Below are 20,097 nucleotides of genomic sequence, written 5' to 3' on the forward strand. Positions count from 1 at the left end.
TTTGTTTTCTTCTTATTGCATGTACTTAGATCCTTTTTTGCTTCTCTTGTCCAAATTTAGACTGGTTCTAAAATGGACTAAACTTACCTCAACTTTTTGTAGTATTCCGTACACCTGTAAGCTTCTGCATTAAATGACCAGTGGCCCAATGGACTTGTGTAGGATCATGATAGTTTCTGAGCTTGTAGAAACAGAAAGCAGTGGTTAAAAAACAAACAACTAAATAAACACATAAAACTAATAAATAAACAAACTAAATTAAAAACAGGTATCCTATTAAGAGATCATAACTTTTGTGGTCAGCTAGTTATCTGTTTTCATTGTCTGCTTTAGCTGTTGTTTGAAACCATAACCATTTTGACAATTTGACAGAAAATTAATGAAAACTCATTAGAGCAAGGTAGAGCACCAATCTCCTCTTATAAGAAAAACAGAAATCAATCTTATGCCTTATTTTCCTCATGCAATACTCACAAATCTATATTTCCAAATAAAAAAGACAGATAGGCAAAGGAACTTTTATAGTGTGGGGTTGTCCTCTCTCTCTCTCTCTCTCTCTCTCTCTCTCTCTCTCTCTCTCTCTCAATAGCTACTAAAACCTAATCATGTGGTTTGGAGTGGTTTGAATTAGAGTGCTCTTCACAGGCCATGTTTGAATACTTGGTCCTCAGGAGGTGGAAATGTTTGGTAAGATGAAGAGGAGTGGCCTTATTGAAGAAAATGTGTCACTGGTGCCAGTTTGTGAAGTTTCAAAAACCCATGTTAATCCTAGTTAGATCTCTTTGCATTTGGTTAGATCTCAAGATGTGATCTTTCATCTACCGCTCAGCACCATGACTGCCTGCCTGCTGCTATGATTCCCACAACGGTCATTACTCTACTCTTGTTAAGCTTTAAGTCACAAATAAACTTTCTTCAGCAAGTTACCTTATTCTTGGTAATTCTGTCACAGTAGAAAAATAAGTAAAATTTATTTGGTAATCTGTATCAATTTTTTTGCAATTTGTTTTTACTGGATATTTTATCTACATTTCAGGTGTAATCCCCTTTCCCCATTTCCCCCTCCCCCATGCAGGAACCCCCTACCCTCATCCCTCCATCTGCTCCTATGAGGATATGCCCCCACCCACCCTCCCAATCCCACCTGCCCACCCACGATTTCCCATACACTGGGGCATCCAGCCTTCACTGGACCAAGAACTTCCTCACCCACCTATGCCTGACACTGTCATCCTCCCCTACATATACAGCTGAAGCCATGGGCCCCTCCCTTTGTGCACCCAGGCTAGTGGTTTAGACCCTGAGAGCTCTCGTTGGTTGGTATTGTTGCTCTCCTCAAGGGGCCACAAACCCTTTCAGCTCCTTCAGTCTTCTCTCTCACTCTTCCATTGGGGACCGCATGATCAGTTCAATGAGCAGCTGTAAGCATCCACTTCTGTATATTTCAGGCTCTGGCAGACCTCTAAGGACACAGCTAAATCAGGCTCCTGTCAGTATGCACTTCCTGGCATCCACATCAGCATCTACCATTGGTAACTGCACAAGGGATGGATACCCAGGTGGAGCAGTCTCCAGATAGCCTCTCCTTCCGTTTCTGTCCCACACTTTGTCTCCATATTTGCTCCTATGAGCATTTTGTTACTCCTTCTAAGGGCCAAAGCACCCACATTTTTTCTTCCTTGTTCATGATCTTCATGTGGACTGTGAGTTGTATCTTGGATATTGCGAGATTTTGAGCTAATATTCAATTATCAGTGAGTGTATATCATGTGTGTTCTTTTGTGACTAGGTTACCTCACTCAGGGTGATATTTTCTAGCTCCATCCATTAGCCTAAGAATTTCTCGAATACATTGATTTTAATAGCTGAGTAATACTCCATTGTGTAAATGTACCACATTTTTTGCATTCATTCCTCTGTTGAAGGACATCTGGGTTCTTTCCAACTTCTGGCTATTATAAATAAGGCTGCTATGAATATAGTGGAGCATATGTCCTTGTTATATGTTGAAGAATCTTCTGGGTATTTGCCCAGGAGTGGTATATCTGGTTTCTGGATGATTTCCAAAGTAGTTGTACCAGTTTGCAATCCCACCAAATGTGGAAGAGTGTTCCTCTTTCCTCACATCCTCCTCAGCATCTGCTATCTCCTAAGTTTTTGATCTTAGCCATTCTGACTACTGTGAGGTGGAATCTCAGGGTTGTTTGGATTTGCATTTCCCTGATGACTAAGGATATTAAACAAATCTTTAGGTACTTCTCAGACATTCGAGTTTCCCCAGTTGAGAGTTCTTTGTTTAGCTCTGTACCCCATTTTTAATAGGATTATTTGGTTGTCTGGAGTCTAATTGCTTGAGTTGGATTCAAATTTCTTTGTATATATTGGATATTAGCCCTCTATCAGATGTGGGATTGGTAAAGATCTTTTCTCAATCTGTTGGTTGCCATTGTGTACTACTGACAGTGTCCTTTGCCTTATAGAAGCTTGGCAATTTTATGAGGTCCCATTTGTCAGTTCTTGATCTTAGAGCATAAGCCATCAGTGTACTGTTCAGGAACATTTCCCCTGTGCCTAGGTATTCTAGGGTCTTCCCCACCTTCTCTTCTATTAGCTTCAGTGTATCTAGTTTTATGTTAAGGTCCTTGATCCACTTGGACTTGAGCTTTGTACAAGGAGATAAGAATGGATCGTTTTGCATTCTTCTACATGCGAACTTCCAGGAGAACCAGCACCATTTGTTGAAAATGCTGTCCTTATTCCACTGGACAATTTTAGCTCCTTTGTCAAAGACCAAGTGACCATAGGTATGGGGATTCATTTTGGGGTCTTCTATTCTATTTCATTGTTCCTCCTGCCTCTCTCTGTACCAATACCATGGAGTTTTTAATCACTATTACTTTGCAGTACAGCTTGAAGTCAGGGATGGTGATTCCCCGAGAATTTCTTTTATTGTTGAGAATATTTCTTGCTATCCTTGATTTTTTGTTATTCCAAATGAATTTGAGAATTAGTCTTTGATTGCATTTGGCAAGATGGCCATTTTTATTATATTAATCCTACAAAACCACGAGCATGAGAGATCTTTCCATCTTCTGAGATCTTCAATTTCTTTCTTCAGAGACTTGACATTCATGTCATATAGTTCATTCATGTGCTTGGTTAGATTCATGCCAAGATATTTTATATTATTTGTGACTATTGTGAAGGGTGACATTTCTCCAATTTCTTTTTCAGCCTGTTTAGTCTTTGAGTAGACGAAGGCTACTGATTTGAATTGATTTTATATCCAATCACTTTGCTGAAGTTGTTGATCAGGATTAGAGTTCTCTGGTGGAAGTTTAGGGTCACTTAAGTATATTATCATATCATCTGAAAATAGTGATATTTTGACTTCTGCCTTTTGTATATGTATCCTTTTGACTTCCTTTTGTTGTCTAATTGCTTTGGGTAGGACTTCCAGTACTATATTGAATAGGTAAAGTGAGAGTTGGCAGCCTTGTCTAGTCCCTGATTTTAGTGGGATTGCTTCAAGTTTCCCTCTATTTAGTTTGATGTTGGCTACTGGCTTGCTGTATATTTTACTATGATTAGGTATGGGCCTTGAATTCCTGAACTTTCTAAGACTTTTACCATGAAGAAATGTTGAATATTTTCACATGCTTTTTCAGCATCTAATGAGATGGTCATGTGTTTTTTTTTCCCTTTGAGTATATTTATAAAGTGGATTACATTGATGGATTTCCAAATATTGAACCATTCCTGCATTGCTTGGATAAAGCCCACTTGATCATGATGGATTATTGCTTTGATGTGTTTTTGGATTTGGTTTGCCACAATTTTATTGAGTAAATTTGCATTGATATTCATAAGGCAGTTGGGTCTGAAGTTTTCTTTCTTTGTTCTGTCTTTGTGTGGTTTAGGTATGAGTGTAATTGTAGTTTCATAAAACAAATTGGGTAATGTTACTTCTGTTTCTATTTTGTGGAATAGTTGGAAGAGAATTGGTATTAGGCCTTCTTGGAAAGTCTGATAGAACACTGCCCTAAAACCATCTGGTCCTGGGCTTTTTTTGGTGGGGAGACTGTTAATGACTTATTTCTTTAGGGGTTATGGGACTGTTTAGATGGTTTATGTGCTCCTGATTTAACTTGGTACCTGGTATGTGTCTAGAAAATTGTCCATTTCATCCAGATTTTCCAGTTTTATTTAGTATGGGCTTTTGTAGTAGGATCTGATGAATTTTTGAATTTCCTCTGTTTCTGTTGTTATGTCTCTCTTTTCAGTTCTGATATTATTAATTTGGATACTGTCTTTGTGACCTCTGGTTAGTCTGCTTAAGGGTTTATCTATCTTGTTGATTTTCTCAAAGAACCAGCTCCTGGTTGTGTTGATATTTTGTATAATTCGTTTTGTTCCTACTTGATTGATTTCAGCACTGAGTTTGATAATTTCCTGCTGTCTACTCCTATTGGGTATATTTGCTTCTTTTTTTCTTAGAGCTTTCAGGTGTGTTGTCAAGTTAATGTATTCTCTCTCCAGCTCCTTTTTCTAGATACTTAGAGCTATGAATTTTTCTCTTTGCACTGCTTTCATTGTTTCCCATAAGTTTTAGAATGATGTGTCTTCATTTTCATTAAATTTATAAAATTTAATTAATTTAATAAAATTTATAACTTTTTATAAAGTCTTTAATTTCTTTCTTTATTTCTTCCTTGACCTAGTCATCATTGAGTAGAGCATGGCTCAGTTTCAATGTGTATGTGGGCTTTCCATTGTTTTTGTCATTATTAAAGACCAGCATTAGTCCATATTGATCTGATAGGATGCAAGGGATTATTTCAATCTTTTTATCTGTTGAGTCCTGTTTTGTGACTAATTATATGGTCTATTTTGGAGACGATACAATGAGGTGCTGAGAAAAAAGGATATTCTTTTGTTTTAGGATGAAATGTTCTACAGAAATCTATTAAATTCATTTGGTTCAGAACTTCTGTTAATTTCAGTGTGTCTCTGTTTAGTTTCTGTTTCCATGATCTGTCCATTGCTGAGAGTTGGGTGTTAAAATCCCCCCTATTACTATGTGAGGTACAATGTGTGCTTTGATCTTATGTAAAGTTTCTTTTATGTATGAGGGCTCCCTTGCATTTGGAGGATAGATGTTCAGAATTGAGAGTTCATCTTGGTAGATTTTTCCTTTGATGAATATGAAGTGTCCTTCCTTATCATTTTTTATTACTTTTGGTTCAAAGTTGATTTTATTTGATATTAGAATGGCTACTCCAACTTGTTTTGGGGACCATTTGCTTGGAAAATTGTTTTACATCCTTTTACTCTGAGGTAGTGTCTGTCTTTGTCACTGAGGTGCGTTTCCTGTATGCAACAAAATTCTTGGTCTCATTTATGTATCCAGTCTAATAATCTACATCTTTTTATTGGAAAATTGGGCCCTTTGATGTTAACAGATATTAATGAAAACTGATTGTTGCTTCCTGTTATTTTTGTTATTAGAGGTAAAATTATGTTTGTGTAGCTCTGTTCTTTTGAGGTTGTTGGAAGATTACTTTTTTGCTTTTCCTAGGTTGTAGTTTCCATCCTTGTGTTGGAGTTTTCCATCTATTATCCTTTGAAGTGCTGGATTTGTGAGAAGATATTGTGTAAATTTGGTTTTGTCATAGAATATCTTGGTTTCTCCATCTATGGTAATTGAGAGTTTTGCTGGGTATAGTAGCCTGGACTAGCATATCTTCTCTTAGGGTCTGTATGATATTAAACAAGGATCTTCTGGCTTTTATAGTCTCTGCTGAAAAGTCTGGTATAATTCTGATAGATCTGGATTTTATGTTACTTGACCTTTTTCTACTACTGCTTTTAATATTTCTCTTTCTTTTGTGCATTTGGTGGTTTGATTATTATGTGATGGGAGGAGTTTCTCTTCCAGTCTAGTCTATTTGGGGTTCTGTAGGCTTCTTGTATATTCATGAGTATCTCTTTCTTTAGGTTAGGGAAGTTTTCTTCTATAATTTTGTTGAAGATGTTTACTGGCCCTTTAATTTGGGAATCTTCACTTTCACCTATACCTATTATTTTTAGGTTTGGTCTTCTCATTTTGTCCTGGATTTCCTGGATGTTTTGGGTTAATAGCTTTTTTCATTTTGAATTTTCTTTGACAGTTGTGAATGTTTTCCATGATATTTTCTGCACATGAAATTCTCTCTTCTATCTCTTGTATTCTGTTGCTGATTCTTGCATATATAACTCCTGATCTCTTTCCTAGGTTTTCTATCTCCAGGGTAGTCTCCCTTTGAGAATACTTTATTGTTTCTACTTCAATTTTTATATCCTAGATTTTTTTTTTAAATTCCTTCGCCTGTTTGGTTATGTTTTCTTACAGTTCTTTAAGGGATTTTTGTGTTTCCTCTTTAAGGGCTTCTACCTGTTTACCTGTGTTCTCTTGAACTTCTTTAAGGGAGTTATTTACATCCTTCTTAAAGTCCTCTATCATCATCATGAGAAGTGATTTTAATTCTGAATCCTGCTTTTCCGGTGTAATGGGGTGTTCAGTGCTTGCTATGGTGGGAGAACTGGGTTCTCATGATGCTAAATAACTTTGGTTTCTGTTGCTTATGTTCTTGTGCTTGCCTTTCACCATCTAGTTAACTCTAGTGCTACCTGCACTAACTGTCCCTGACTGGAGCCTGTCTTTCCAGTTGTCTTGCTTGTGTCAGAACTCCTCAGAGTCCAGATATCTCTGTCATCCTGTGACCCTGAGCTTCTGGGTGGAAGAACTCTTGGGACTCAGTCTGCTTCTGGGACCCTGAAATATTGCTCCTCTGAGTGCAGTGGTTCCTCCAGGATGTCTCAGGATATGGTGTCTTCATGGGAGCAGACCAGCTAAGTGTCTGCCCCAGTCAAAGGACCAAGGATGGGCAGAAGGGAAGTGGTATTCTGGAAGGGCAGGTTTTGGGTGGCTGATGGGTCCTGAGCACCCTAGGCTCCTAGTTGTAGTTCTGGGGTGTAATGTAGTGGGAGAAGGTTTTTACCCACTACTCTGAGTGCAGTGGATCCTCTAGGATGTCTCAGAATATGGTGTCTTCACAGGAGCAGACCAGCTAGTTGTCTTCCCCAGACAAAAGCTCATGGTACTTTCTAATGAACCATCCCTGGCTTAAAATCATCATTACACCTCAGAGCATCCAATCATAGTGGGGTGATATACGAATTTTCTATGTTTGATTAAAGAAGAGCAATTGGATTAAATGAACCTCTGCGTTACAGAGGTTGAAGTTATCTCTCAAAAGAAGTATTATAACATTCCAGTATTTCCTGACTTTATCACCAGTGCTCAGGAGGCTGAGGTCAGGTATTTTGGCACAGCCTGGGATACAAAGCAATACCCTGTCCTTAAGAAAACAGAAAATAAATAAATAAGAGTAATTGATAAATAAGGGTCATGGAGGCTTGTCACTAGCTTCCATCCAAGTCTGGTTTTCTGGGTTTGATCTTTGGGACCAACTATGTAAAAGCAGAGAAAATTATCCTGTAAGATGTACTCTAACCCTCCAACATGAATTATAACATCCAACAAACAATTAAAAAGACAAAAATCAATCCATACTTGTCATTTGCTTTGCCTTCTGAAACAAAGTCATAAAATGAGCCCTGTACTTGATGTGGCAGAGAGCTAATAGAATGAACTGCCTGATAATATTGAGAATTCCACTCTATCCTTGCACATTATCAACAGATTTTTTTGTTTCAGAAAGAGTCTATTCCTATTCATTTTAGTGATGAATAGTGTGAAGCTGTCTTGTTAAACACGTAGCTCCTGGCTTTAGCAGTTAAATCTAGAATATAATTAAACAAAGTATCTTTCTGGGTACTTTCAGGTTTTAAAAAGATTTAATTATTTTTGTTTTATGCATATGCTTTTTTGCCTGTAAGTTCGTTTGCTTACCACGTGTGTGCAATGCATGCAAGTCAGAAAAGAGTGACAGATGCCCTAGAACTGGAGGTGCTTATGGTTGTTGGCTGTCATGCAGGCTTTTGGTACTGAATCCTGATTTTCTGCAAATGGAACAACTGTTTTTTATAGCTGTGAAGCCATCTCTTTAAACAGTATTGTTATTTTTTATATACAACAACTATACTATTTATCTGTTTTCACATTTTAAAGATCAGTATATTTTATTTGTATATTTTTCATACAGAGATCATGGGAGTGTTCATGGAACTTTGTTTATTTGTCTTGCTTATTTTTGACTATTTGTGTTTATTGTCTTGCTTATTCCTTGACTATTTGCATCTATAGTATGGCATGTAATTAAAATGGTATAAAAGCAAAAAGGAGGAGAGGGAATGAGATGGGAGTTTATAGGGAGAAGAAATGGGGAAAGGGAATGACATCTGAAATGCAAATAAATAAAATATACAATAAAAAGATATATTTTTTCATGCACATACCTATCTGTATATAATGACAATAATTAGGGAAAAGCATGTTTCATATTGAGACTAGGTGGAATATGGAAGACATTGAAGGCAGAATACTTAGAAGGATCTGACAGGACAAAGAGGAGAGGATAAGCCTATATCCTCTGTACTTATATTTTAATTAAAATGTATTTTAAAATAATAATAAATAAAATATATAAATTATATGTGTATGTGACAATGTACATGGCTGTAGTCATCTCTGAAGGCCAGAGAGAGTGTTAGTTTGGTCAGCATGAGTTACAATGGATCTAAGCACCCTTATACGAGAGCTAGCAACCAATATCAGGGCTGTGGAAAGAAGTAATTGCTTTTAACTACAGGGCTGTCTCTCCAGCCCATAATCATCTCTATTTTATCAATAAATAATCCAATTAGAGTAATAAGTTTCTCATAAGCAGCACTGAACCACAAAAATTGTGAGAAGTATATTTTCCAGGATTTTTATAGATGCAGTATTATTTCTAAAAGAATACAACATTGTCATCTGGGCATTTGATATTGATTCAAATATGAATAAAATAGCCAGTAAATACTATCTCCAACTAGAAGTCTATTTATGTATTTAAAATTAATGTAGCCTGAGATATAGAATTGACTAGCAATTTATTGGTTCTTGACAATTGATTGCTCCTGTTTGGTGCTGTGTGGTTGATCAAAACACAGAAACAAAGTAAGGTTTTGAAAGGACAATAAAATAAAGCTCTCATCATCAGAGATCAAGGCATATACTGCAACTTAGGCTCTATTGTGATTTCTTTTTGGGAGAAATTTGCATGTACTTCTTTAATGTAATTTTGATACATAAAAACATTTTTCAAAAATTATTGTTAATTATCTAGCTCTAAAACTTACCTTTAGTATCTCTATGTAGGTAAGTATGATCATATCTGCACTTGAGCAAGATAAAATTGCAATGTATTTGAGATATGAACTAAGGTTTTCAAGAGTTTGAGCATTTGTAAAAACAAACTAAAGAGTTAAACAAACTGAGTCAGTCTAAATGTAAGCTCATTAAGAGTTTAAGAGTAAAGAAATGGAAAACACAATAATGGCCAATTCTGTGAGGAAAATGCAATGTGTATATTGTATGTGGGGGTCATATGTGTATATAATCACAATGAGGTTGAAGATAATATGCTTCACATTAATAGAATCTGTGGTCACATCTCTATGGTCCTCACACTGGTAAATTTTGTGTCAATGCAATGATGAGAGAAGGAGTAAAATCATACAATTCCTACCACATTTTGGGCCTGCTAGTATCCTTTCTAGAATCATGATTGTAACAATGTGATTTACCTTTAGTTCAAGGCGAAGAAGGGTTAAGAAAAAACTGTCTCAGAGTATTGTATTGCATTTAATGAGCAGTGATAAAGATATTTCATTTAAACTGAATTGATTGTTTAAATGAATTACCCACTTATTAGTTACTCTAATCTGATGCCTATAAATGTAACTCTATGGCTAATAGGCCCCAAAATGATTCTGATAAGAATGAATTTGTAAATTATTTGTAGAAAATGTGTACATTTTCTTATGTGTGTTTATTACAATAATGGACCTAGTATGCTAAACAAGCACTCTACCCTGGGTAACCTACTTATGTATTTGTTTCAGAATGGAGTGAAACAGATTAATTTATGAACTTTTTCAAAATTTCTCTATATTCTCTTTTAAACAATATAGGGTGAAATAAGTAAAATTTTGTATTTAGTAAATAGCCAATCTTTAACATGGAGATTTTGGAAGCTAATATTGATTAAAATGTCAAAACACTATTACATAAAATAATTAAATAAATCTGATTCTATTTTCTTTAAATGCAATAATACATACACATTATAAATCAACCTACACAGTAATTAAGTATATAACTTTCACTTGCTAATCAAGCTATAAAATTCTTCTTTTTGCTACATAAGGCTGAAAGAGCTCATTGTGATGAAATTGATGTTTTCAAAACTTGTATCTCTAGGAAACTGACAAATTTATTAACTTTTTTCAGCTTCTGCTTTACTTTTCCAAATTTAATTTTCTTAATATTACCTCTTGAAATTAAAATACTTTGAAATATTTTACATGCACATATTACATAAGGAACTTTTTAACAACAAAATTTAATGTTTTATATTTCCCTTTTCTGTAGGATTTTTCTTGGCAGTTTTCAAGTACGTGTTTGCAGTAAAATAAAAAAAAGATAAGAAACAAATAAAAGCACTTATCTTTTCCATTTTATAACCATTAGGTTTTAATCAAAAGTTTATTTTGAATTTGATTTTAATAATAACCTTCACATAGTATGATGAAAGTTGCTATTTATTCTTGACAGAATTTTCAAAGGGCATTAAATATGCTAGAGAAATTTTTTCTTGGTAAATAAAAACCTTACATATGCAACATATTATGAAAACAATCACTAATATATCTGTGTAAATATTTCTTTGTTTCTCTACTGAATGCATTATGTATTTATTTTCAATAATGAGGACTTGTAAAGTAATATAAAAATAAATTATATAGCATTCATTATACTTATTTATTAAAATCAAATGTTTTTGAGATCCAGAGAATAACTTCCTTATCTAAGGCAAAATGTTTAACCCTTGATTTCTGAAATAGAATGGAAAGAGATTTAAAAATACAAAAATTATATTCAAATATCAGCATATCAGTAATATCTTTTGGTAGAAACATACATCTCCATTCTTCAATCTTAAGGACAATTTCAGACATCACAAATTGCTATAAAAGTCACATAATACAAACAAATCACCATACTTCAACAAAAAGAGTTCTTTGCAAATGCCTTTTTTTGGAAGCATGGTCTTGTCCTAGCTTAATGGGGACAGGTAGGATGAGCAGTATTGGAAAGTCACTAACATTATGTAAGGATCGAAGTGTACTCAGTTTCTTCTTTTCTCAAATACAGGCAAACAACTCTATGTGATAAAGTTATTGAATATTGTATCATTTTGAATATGTGTACTCAAATTTGGCTTAAAATATAAAATACGTGTTTTATTTGTGACAGACAGGATTATATTTTCTAATCAAAATCATTCCTGAAACAAAGGACATTCATGCTGCTCCTCTTTTTCCTCCTCCTCATCTTCCCCTCCTCCTCCAAGTCCTTTTCTTCCTCTTTTGTCATACAAAACAGAAAGCTTGGATTTAATGAAAATACAGTGTGCTAAGAAATGGCTATTACAAAAGTGGGCAGAATCAGAGTAACTGTGCAATGCTTTGCAGCCAATTCATTGACCATAGAAGTGTATTTGTGCAATAACATTTTTGTTCATTAGTTTATTTATTCACTTTGCATCTCAATCACAGCCCTCCTTTCTCCTCTCCTCCCGTCCCATCCTCCCATCCTACTTCTCTCATTCCCCCTCCCTCTTTCACCAGAAACTCCTAGTTAGAGACAGCCCCCGATCCAGTTATTGGAGTACTTGCGTGAAGAAGATCAAGCTGCACTTCAGCTACCTATGCATAGGGCATCTGGATCCAACCCATGCATTCTCTTTGTAGTTCAGATTCTGTGAGCCTTGATGGGCCCAGGTTAATTGGCTCTGTAGGACTTCTGGTCCTTAGGCCCCCTCAAGTTTTCCTCAACTCTTCCACAGGATTCCTCAAGTTCCTACTAATTTTGTTTGTGGATCGCTGCATTTATTTCTATCAATTGTTGGATGAAACCTCTGAGATAACAGATTTTCTAGGCTCCTGTCTACAAGTATTGCAGAATACCATTAGTAGTGTCAGGGATGGGCTCTCTCTCAAGGCATGGGGCTCAAATTGTACCTCAATTTCTGCTCCATCTTTCTCCCTACACATCTTGTAGACAGTACAAGTTCTAGCTGGCTAATAGAGGTTTCAACTTCAGGCTCAATATCCTCTCAGGTTGGGTTATCCCCATATCCTTCAAGGAGCCTCCCCAGTCATAGACTCCAGCTTGTCCCAGAGATGCTTCCACTCCTACCAATTTCACTCCTCTCTCCCAGCCATCTCACCCACACTCCTGTTCTCCCTACACCAGATCCCCCTTCCTGTTCCCCTTCCAAAACCCTCTCCCACCCAGTTCCCTCTTTCCTTCTACTTCTGATGTCTATTTTATTTCCTCTTCTAAGTGAGATTCAAGCATCCTCCCTTGGGCCCTCCTTATCCATTAGCTCCTGGGGTATGTTTATTATATATAGTTATCCCATGCTTTATGGCTAATATCCATTATAAGTGAGTACGTGTCTTTTTGGTCTTTCTCTTAGGATGATATTTTCTACTTCCATCAATTTGTGAGAAATTTTCATGATGACCTTGTTTTTAACAGTAGCATTTTCAAGTGTATATGATCTACATTTTCTTTATCTATTCCTTAGTTGAGCAACATCTGGATTGTTTCCAGTTTTCAGCTATTATAAATAAAGCATTGTAAACATAGTTGGGTCCTTGCTGTATGGTGGAGCATCTTTTGTGGATATGCCAGGGTGTGGCATATCTGTGTCTTTGAAGTAGAACTCTTTCAAATTTTCTGAGAAATTACCAAATTGATTTCTAGAGTAACCACTCTAGAAAGTACAAATTTGGACTTCCTCCAGTAATGGAGGAGTGTTCCCCTTGTTCCACATTCTCCCCAGCATGTACTATTACATGAGTGTTTGATCTTAGTCATTCTGATTGGAGTAAGGTGGAATCTCAGAGTAATTTGGGTTTGAACTTCCCTGGTGAACATTTCTTTAAGTGCTTCTCTGCCATTCGAGATTTTTTTGTTGAGAATTCTATATTTAGCTCTGTACCACATTTTTGCAATTAGGTATTTGGGTTGTTGGTGTTTAACTTCTTGAGTAATTTGTATATTTTGGATATCTCTCTGTCAGATGCAGGTTTGATGAAGATATTTTCCCATTCTGTGGGCTGCCATTTTGTCCTATTGACAATGTTCTTTGCCTTACAGAAGTTTTTCAGTTTTATGAAATCCCCTTTATTGATTGTTGATTAAATTTAGAGTACAGTTTTATATTGAGGTCTTTGATCAACTTGAACTTGTATTATGCTCTTGCTTCTCTCAGTGAAGAAGGTTGGTGGTATTTGACTTGCTCTGGATTAGGGGTGTGGTTTTAACTTTTGCTTCCTGACAAACACTAAGCTTGAAATGTGTTCACAGAAACCTTGCATTCTAGAGAACAGAGATCACAGTGCAACTACTTCACCATAGATCGCTAGTTCCCTTTTTATTGCTCTGTTTTTCTTGCAGAATCTCCAGCTAACACAGGATGGAGAAAATGTGAAATGCTGTCTGCACCATGGAGCCTACATCATGTCTGTTCTCAGCAATTCCTTCCTGGCTTTGAGCTTTGAAGACGCTTTTGATTTTCCCACTTTCCAGTTTGGTCATTGTCACCCCCTTCACCAGCTTTTCTGAAGCTTCGTCAATATTCAGTTTGGGTGTCTTTTCTATCACAGAACAGCTTTGCAGCCTTACTTTGAACTCCTTGTCTCCCTTATCCTTTCTCCTCTTTTCTTCTGGCTTCCATTCCATGTCATCGTGTGTTGACACTTGGTTACTCCACATGCAGCTCACTCCATCCATCCATCCATCTGGCTCCTATGTGGATAGCACAGGTTCATTCTAAGTAAAGCAGTGTCATTGTTTAAAGGACATCCTGTGTAGAAAATAATGCTCGGCTTCTCCCAAACAATTCTACACAATTTCAATGATTCTCTTTGGAAATTTTATTTCTTTATGTCTTATAATTTCTGAGTCATACAAGGGAACGTAAAGGAAGCCTTAGTCCCAGAGAATCTGGAAGCCACAGGGTGAAGCAGTATTACTTGTGAAGCAGGTCTCCATTCTCTTTAATTGAGTTCATACTTGTTTCTAGATTGTTCTCTGTTGTAGTCTGATAGCTTTCATCCTAACTGTTTTGTTTCTTCCCCATTCTCATTTATAGTGTCAACTTACATTTAGGGTAGTGAGAGTTAACTTACTCAGTGTGACATGGCAATCAATTAATCACCTTTATGTTTTCTCTCTGCATTTCTATTGGCCAGATTATAATTGAGCCATGGGCAAAAGGCATTTCCAGCCACTGTCTGACAGCTTGTTCAGCAGTTAATTTATTAGTTTGATAAGACAACCTTTTCACAGTAACATCTAATCAGAAACACCTAGTTTCACATACAGTGAGATTACTTAGAAATATGCATCTGGATTTTACTTGTCCAGAAATAATGGGCAGAGAATTGTTCTTAGGGAACTAGGCATAGAAACATAGCATGTGGTCACTTGAACATAAAAATCTAAGACAACTGTTGATAAAGGCCATAATATAAGGCTGGTGGACACTAAGTATATCAAAGAAAGAAATATGTTTTCTCCTAGTCTACAATTTTATTGTATGAACTCAAAATCACCAAATCATGAATATTTAAAATTTTTATTAAAGCACTGTATTTTATGCAGAATTTCATCTTTGTATTTTATGCTATTTAAAAACTGGTAGAGTTATCCTATTTCTCTCTTCTTATATAATCAAAGCATCATTTTGGCAGATGATTCATTTTCTTAAACTTTAAAAAAATAGTATAAATCCTATGATAATGGTTTCTTTAACTGGAGAGTGGGGATCCATGTGTCCTAAGAGATACATCTCCAATACTCCAGTGGTAACTATCAATCCAGATGGAACTGCTTTATGTCAGTACAGCCACAGAACAGAATAGGAGAGGAAGCTTTCAGATAACCTAGGTTGACATCTCCCTTCCAGAAAGTGTGATGCTTTTGTTTTATATATGAATATAAGATCTACTTGTTTACATACTTGATGTACAATCAAAGAATAGGCTTATTTTTAATGTTCATGTGCTAACATTTACTTTTTTGTATTAGTCTAGACACCCATCTTTGTATGTAGCTCTTTATATACCAAGCACTCATTCATACCAGAGAAAGGAACTGGGAAAGAAATGGTCACTCCTTAATTTTCTCACTTTGAATTGTCCTTGTCATCTTGTCTCCCTTCACAAAATATTTAGCTTGTTTGTGGTATAAACTGCTGGCAGGAAAATTTCTACTGATGGCATCTGCTTTGGATACAGAGAACATGCTCATTATGGTCCTAAATCTCAGGGAATATTAAAAAAATGGTATTAATTTTCCTGATATTAGGCAGTTAATTTTAAGTCACATTATGCTTTCTGGACAAGAGATATAAATATTCCCTTCATATTTTTATTCACATTATATACTATTGCCATGCTTGTAAACAAATAGGCTTTTGGAAATTATTTCTGGAATTCACTAAACCAGACAGTTTCACCCGAAAGTGGTTGGCCCACAACTACAATTAAGGTTTGTCAGTCTAAGGCTGTGACATATAGCTAATGTTTGCTTTCCCATTGTTCATAGTATTGTCTCTGCAAGTCTCCTATTTGATTTCAGTCTTTTGGGGTAAAAAAGTTTTGTTGTTGTCTTCTATTCCTTTATATCTTCTTCCAATGACTTGGAAACAATTGAAGTTTGCATACAATTGTCTCTAATATTCTACCATGATGATTTCTTTGATTATATAGCTATAGATAGCAAATGTTCTCTGGCATCTTCCAAAAGGGAGTCCATTACTTTTATCTGTTAATATCATTTTCTAAATATGTTATTTTCATTTGCTACTTCATGATCATCGATAAATTCATTACAGTATTACATGTTCTTTGATATTTGGAAAGACAAAATGTAATGATTTATAACATATGTGGATATATGCCTTAAAATATATGTCATACACACACATAAAATTTATGTTCTCTTAGAAATTATAAAGAGTAGCATAATATTATGTGAATTCAGAGGATGAGGTCTGTATACATCTCTTCTCTATATCCCTACACAGCTCATTTCAGCCAAATGTGGTTAATTATCTGTTTTCCTGTAGTATTTTTGAGGAATAAAACCATGGATAATCAGTGTGAGTTTTCTATTATATTTAAGTTGCTGATTAATTGAGCATTGCATGGCATTCTTGTTATTGCTGTTGTTATTGTTTTCCCACACAAACATTATAATAGATTTAGTATGTGTGTGTGATGATAAAACATAATATCATGCCAGCCATAATGGTTGGAGTTAATATTTAAGGTACAGCTACAGGTTGCATAAGCCAGCATATTCTATCATGTGTGTAGTTTAATTTAATGAAGTGTTTGATGCAGAATGCTTCAAATGATTTATATTTAGTACAAATTCTTTCATGTTAAAGACTTGAAATTTTTCTTCTTTTCTCTTAATAATTATACGAAACACTTTACAAATTTGCTTCTCAGCAAATATGAACAGCCACTGAAGAAATTTTGCTCAAAGTATTTCACATGGCTTTTATTTAATTTCGTATTCAACAGTATCTTCTAGAGATAACAGGCTTCGTTTCATTCGAATCTATTATTTTATACTAGAGCTCATATCTATCTTGAAAGCCAGCATTGCACTATCCCATTTCAAACACAAGGAAAATGAAGTAAGACTTCTCCAACAACCTGCTAATTCCCAGGACCACCAGACCTGTAACACAGCATCTTCTACATCACTGTGGCTTTTTGCATTAAGAGCAATTTACTCTTAAGTGCATACCTTACTCCCTGTCATAACAGTTATCTTCTGGAGTTAATGGTCAGCTTTCTTGAACTCAAATGCAAGAATATCTTTAGTCAAACTCACTGATAACTTGTCAAACTGGTGTAACATAATGTCTATGTCTTCTGTCACTTTTTCCTCATCAGCCATACTTGGAAGGAAGTGGGCTTTTTGTCTACTGGATGTGACATACTAAAAGACCATTTTCTGAATTAAATACAAAACAACATCATGAAGAAAAGACAAGGACAGTGGAAACAGAATACAGTTCAACATCCATTGAAATACTACCTTGTTATGTTCATGTCCATCTTCTTCCCACAAGGGGGTTACCTGGCCCTGACAAGTACATAAAACACACATTTTTCTGAAATTACAAAAGTCATAAACAGCCCATCCCTTTTGGTGTGAAGCAGTGAGAATTAAATACGGATTCTGCCTGTATGGAATAGCTTGGTTCAGTGATTTCTCTGAGAATCTTTACATAAAAGAGAGACTCATTCTTGGAAGATATAAAATTAGTATATGGACATGACTGACCCACAACAACTCTCAGAATGAATGGATATTAACATCACTCTTACTGTATCATTAACCCTGCTATTAAAACTCAGTGAGCTCTGGTGTATGCATTTTCAATTTTCTTGAACTTCTTGAATTTCCCTTTCCTTGAGTATTAAAAGAGAGTGATAATTCTATTATGACTTTATTAGGTTGCTATACATATTAAATGAATATTTAAATTCTACTGAAGTGTTGGTATTCTCTCCATACCCAACAAGAAAATTCAGTAAGTGAATTCTTGTATGTTTTCTTCAAAAGTCCAAAAGTTCACATGTGTGCACACAAGTGCGTGTGTGAGTGCTTGTGTTTGTGTGTGTGTGTGTGTGTGTGTGTGTGTGTGTTTAGGCCTAAGGTTAGGTTCTATTGTCACCAATGAATAATAAAATGAATAAAATAAAAAACAATCAAAGATTTTCACTGAATTTTGTTGTTATTTTTTTCTTTTGTAGTTAAATTCTATTTTCATTTTATGACAAAGTATAATGTTTTTAAGGCAATATAAATAGAGCCTAGTTTCTCTCTATGTAATTCTTGACTATACAATTTATAAATGCATTGTATACCTCACTGAGAAAATATGCATCATACAAACAAATGCATTCAAGCACCTAGAGAAGCCTAGAAAAAAAGGAGTAACGGAAGGTGGAGCAGAAAGAAGTCTGCCCTCTGCCCTGTGAGACTGTGGGGACAGGAGGCACAGTTCTGACTAGGGAAGCAGCTTGCTCTCTCTCTGCAGTTAAAACTTAGTCCACCATTAGGATTCAAACCTAAGGTCTAACAAGATAGAAGAGGGGCTGAGCAGTGTGAGGGTTTCTTTTATTCACACACAAATAACAGATGGGAACTACAATATGGAGAATTCCAGTCACAATAAACAAAGGTTCTTCCTCATGTTTGGATCAATGTGACATTCTGCTCTCAGCTTTTTAAATTGATTTCCCTTACTTCTCCTACATTTTCTTAAGCAAACAATTGCATTTAAAAAAAAGTCATTTCAATTGCTGAGCACTTAGTATAGTATAGTCTTTTTTTCAAAGAGTCAGAACAAAGTTAATGCAGGCATATTGGCATCCTAACGATTCCTGACAAGATAAGCAGGAGCTCCTTAGAAAAGGCCAAGAGAAGGGGGCTGCATTGGATGGTATAACCTAGCAAGGAGCAGAAGCTTATAACAAGTAAACAGTATTCTGTTCTTCAAAGGTAACAATGATAAATAAGATAAAAGCTTTTAAAAGTAATTGTGTTATCAAAATCATCCATAGTACTAACTTAGAACAAGCTAGAAGTGGCTTTCTTATTAAAATACCCTCAACGATGTTAGGCTGATTAAGATAAGTCCTGAGCCTGTGAAACATGTTTAAAATGTTAAATTTCTTTCATTTGATAGTTTGATACAGGTAACAGGAGTTCTTTACTTTCTAAAGTGTGTAATTATATAATAGTAATAATAATAATGTGTAATTGTTGATTTTGTTATTTGTGTGTGAGAGCACATGTGTGTGTTGTGTGTGTGTGTGTGTGTGTGTGTGTGTGTGTGACGAGAGAGAGAGAGAGAGAGAGAGAGAGAGAGAGACAGAGAGAGACAGAGAGAGAGAGAGACAGAGAGAGAGAGAGAGAGAGAGAGAGAGAGAGAGAGAGACAGAGAGAACATGTGTGCCAGAAGAGCACAAGTGAAGGTCAGAGGACATATTTTGCAAGCCAGTTTTCCCTTTCAACCATGGCTCCCAAGGATCAAACTAAGGTAGTCAGACTTGTACAGCACACTATTTTTTTTTAACTACTACGCCATATTGTTGACCCTGCTTTTTATTTAGTACATTACACAATTAGTACATTAGAAACTGAAAATAATGCAGGAGGCCAAGAAGTCTGACCAACATGGCAACAAGCAAGAGAATAGCTTCAGCTTCCACTTTCACTCTTAAGTCATAACCTGATAAACTGATTTTTTAAAATGGAAACTTTTGATTCATTCTGGTAAGAACACTTCTAAATCATAGACATATGTCTAGAAGCCATGTGATAAACTCAATTTCATATTATTTTAAACTTTGTTATATAAACTATTTTAATAACTTTTGAACTCTTAGCATTTCATGTTAGGATCAGTCTTAAATAGTTGATAGACTTTTCAAGCAGCTGCAATATTGCAACATTTTTAAAGAATAATTATAATTCTGTGTTCATTTTTTAAATCCTGCAATTCAACAGAAAAAACAACTCCACCATTTTACTCCAAATTTGAAGCAAGCACTTATGAAATATTAAAAACAGACTAAGAGGTGGACTTTGGTCAGGACCATTTCCCAGATGAGACTGGCCATCACACTTTTTCATGACTTTTTGTTCTTGTTGTTACAATTTCCAGTATTCCAGGAAGTTCTGGGGTTCCTGGGAGGGTGGGTCTTACAGGTTGATTTAGA

This window comes from Grammomys surdaster, unplaced genomic scaffold (genome assembly GCF_004785775.1).
Source record: "Grammomys surdaster isolate TR1022 unplaced genomic scaffold, NIH_TR_1.0 63, whole genome shotgun sequence".
NCBI classification, from domain to species: Eukaryota; Metazoa; Chordata; class Mammalia; order Rodentia; family Muridae; genus Grammomys; species Grammomys surdaster.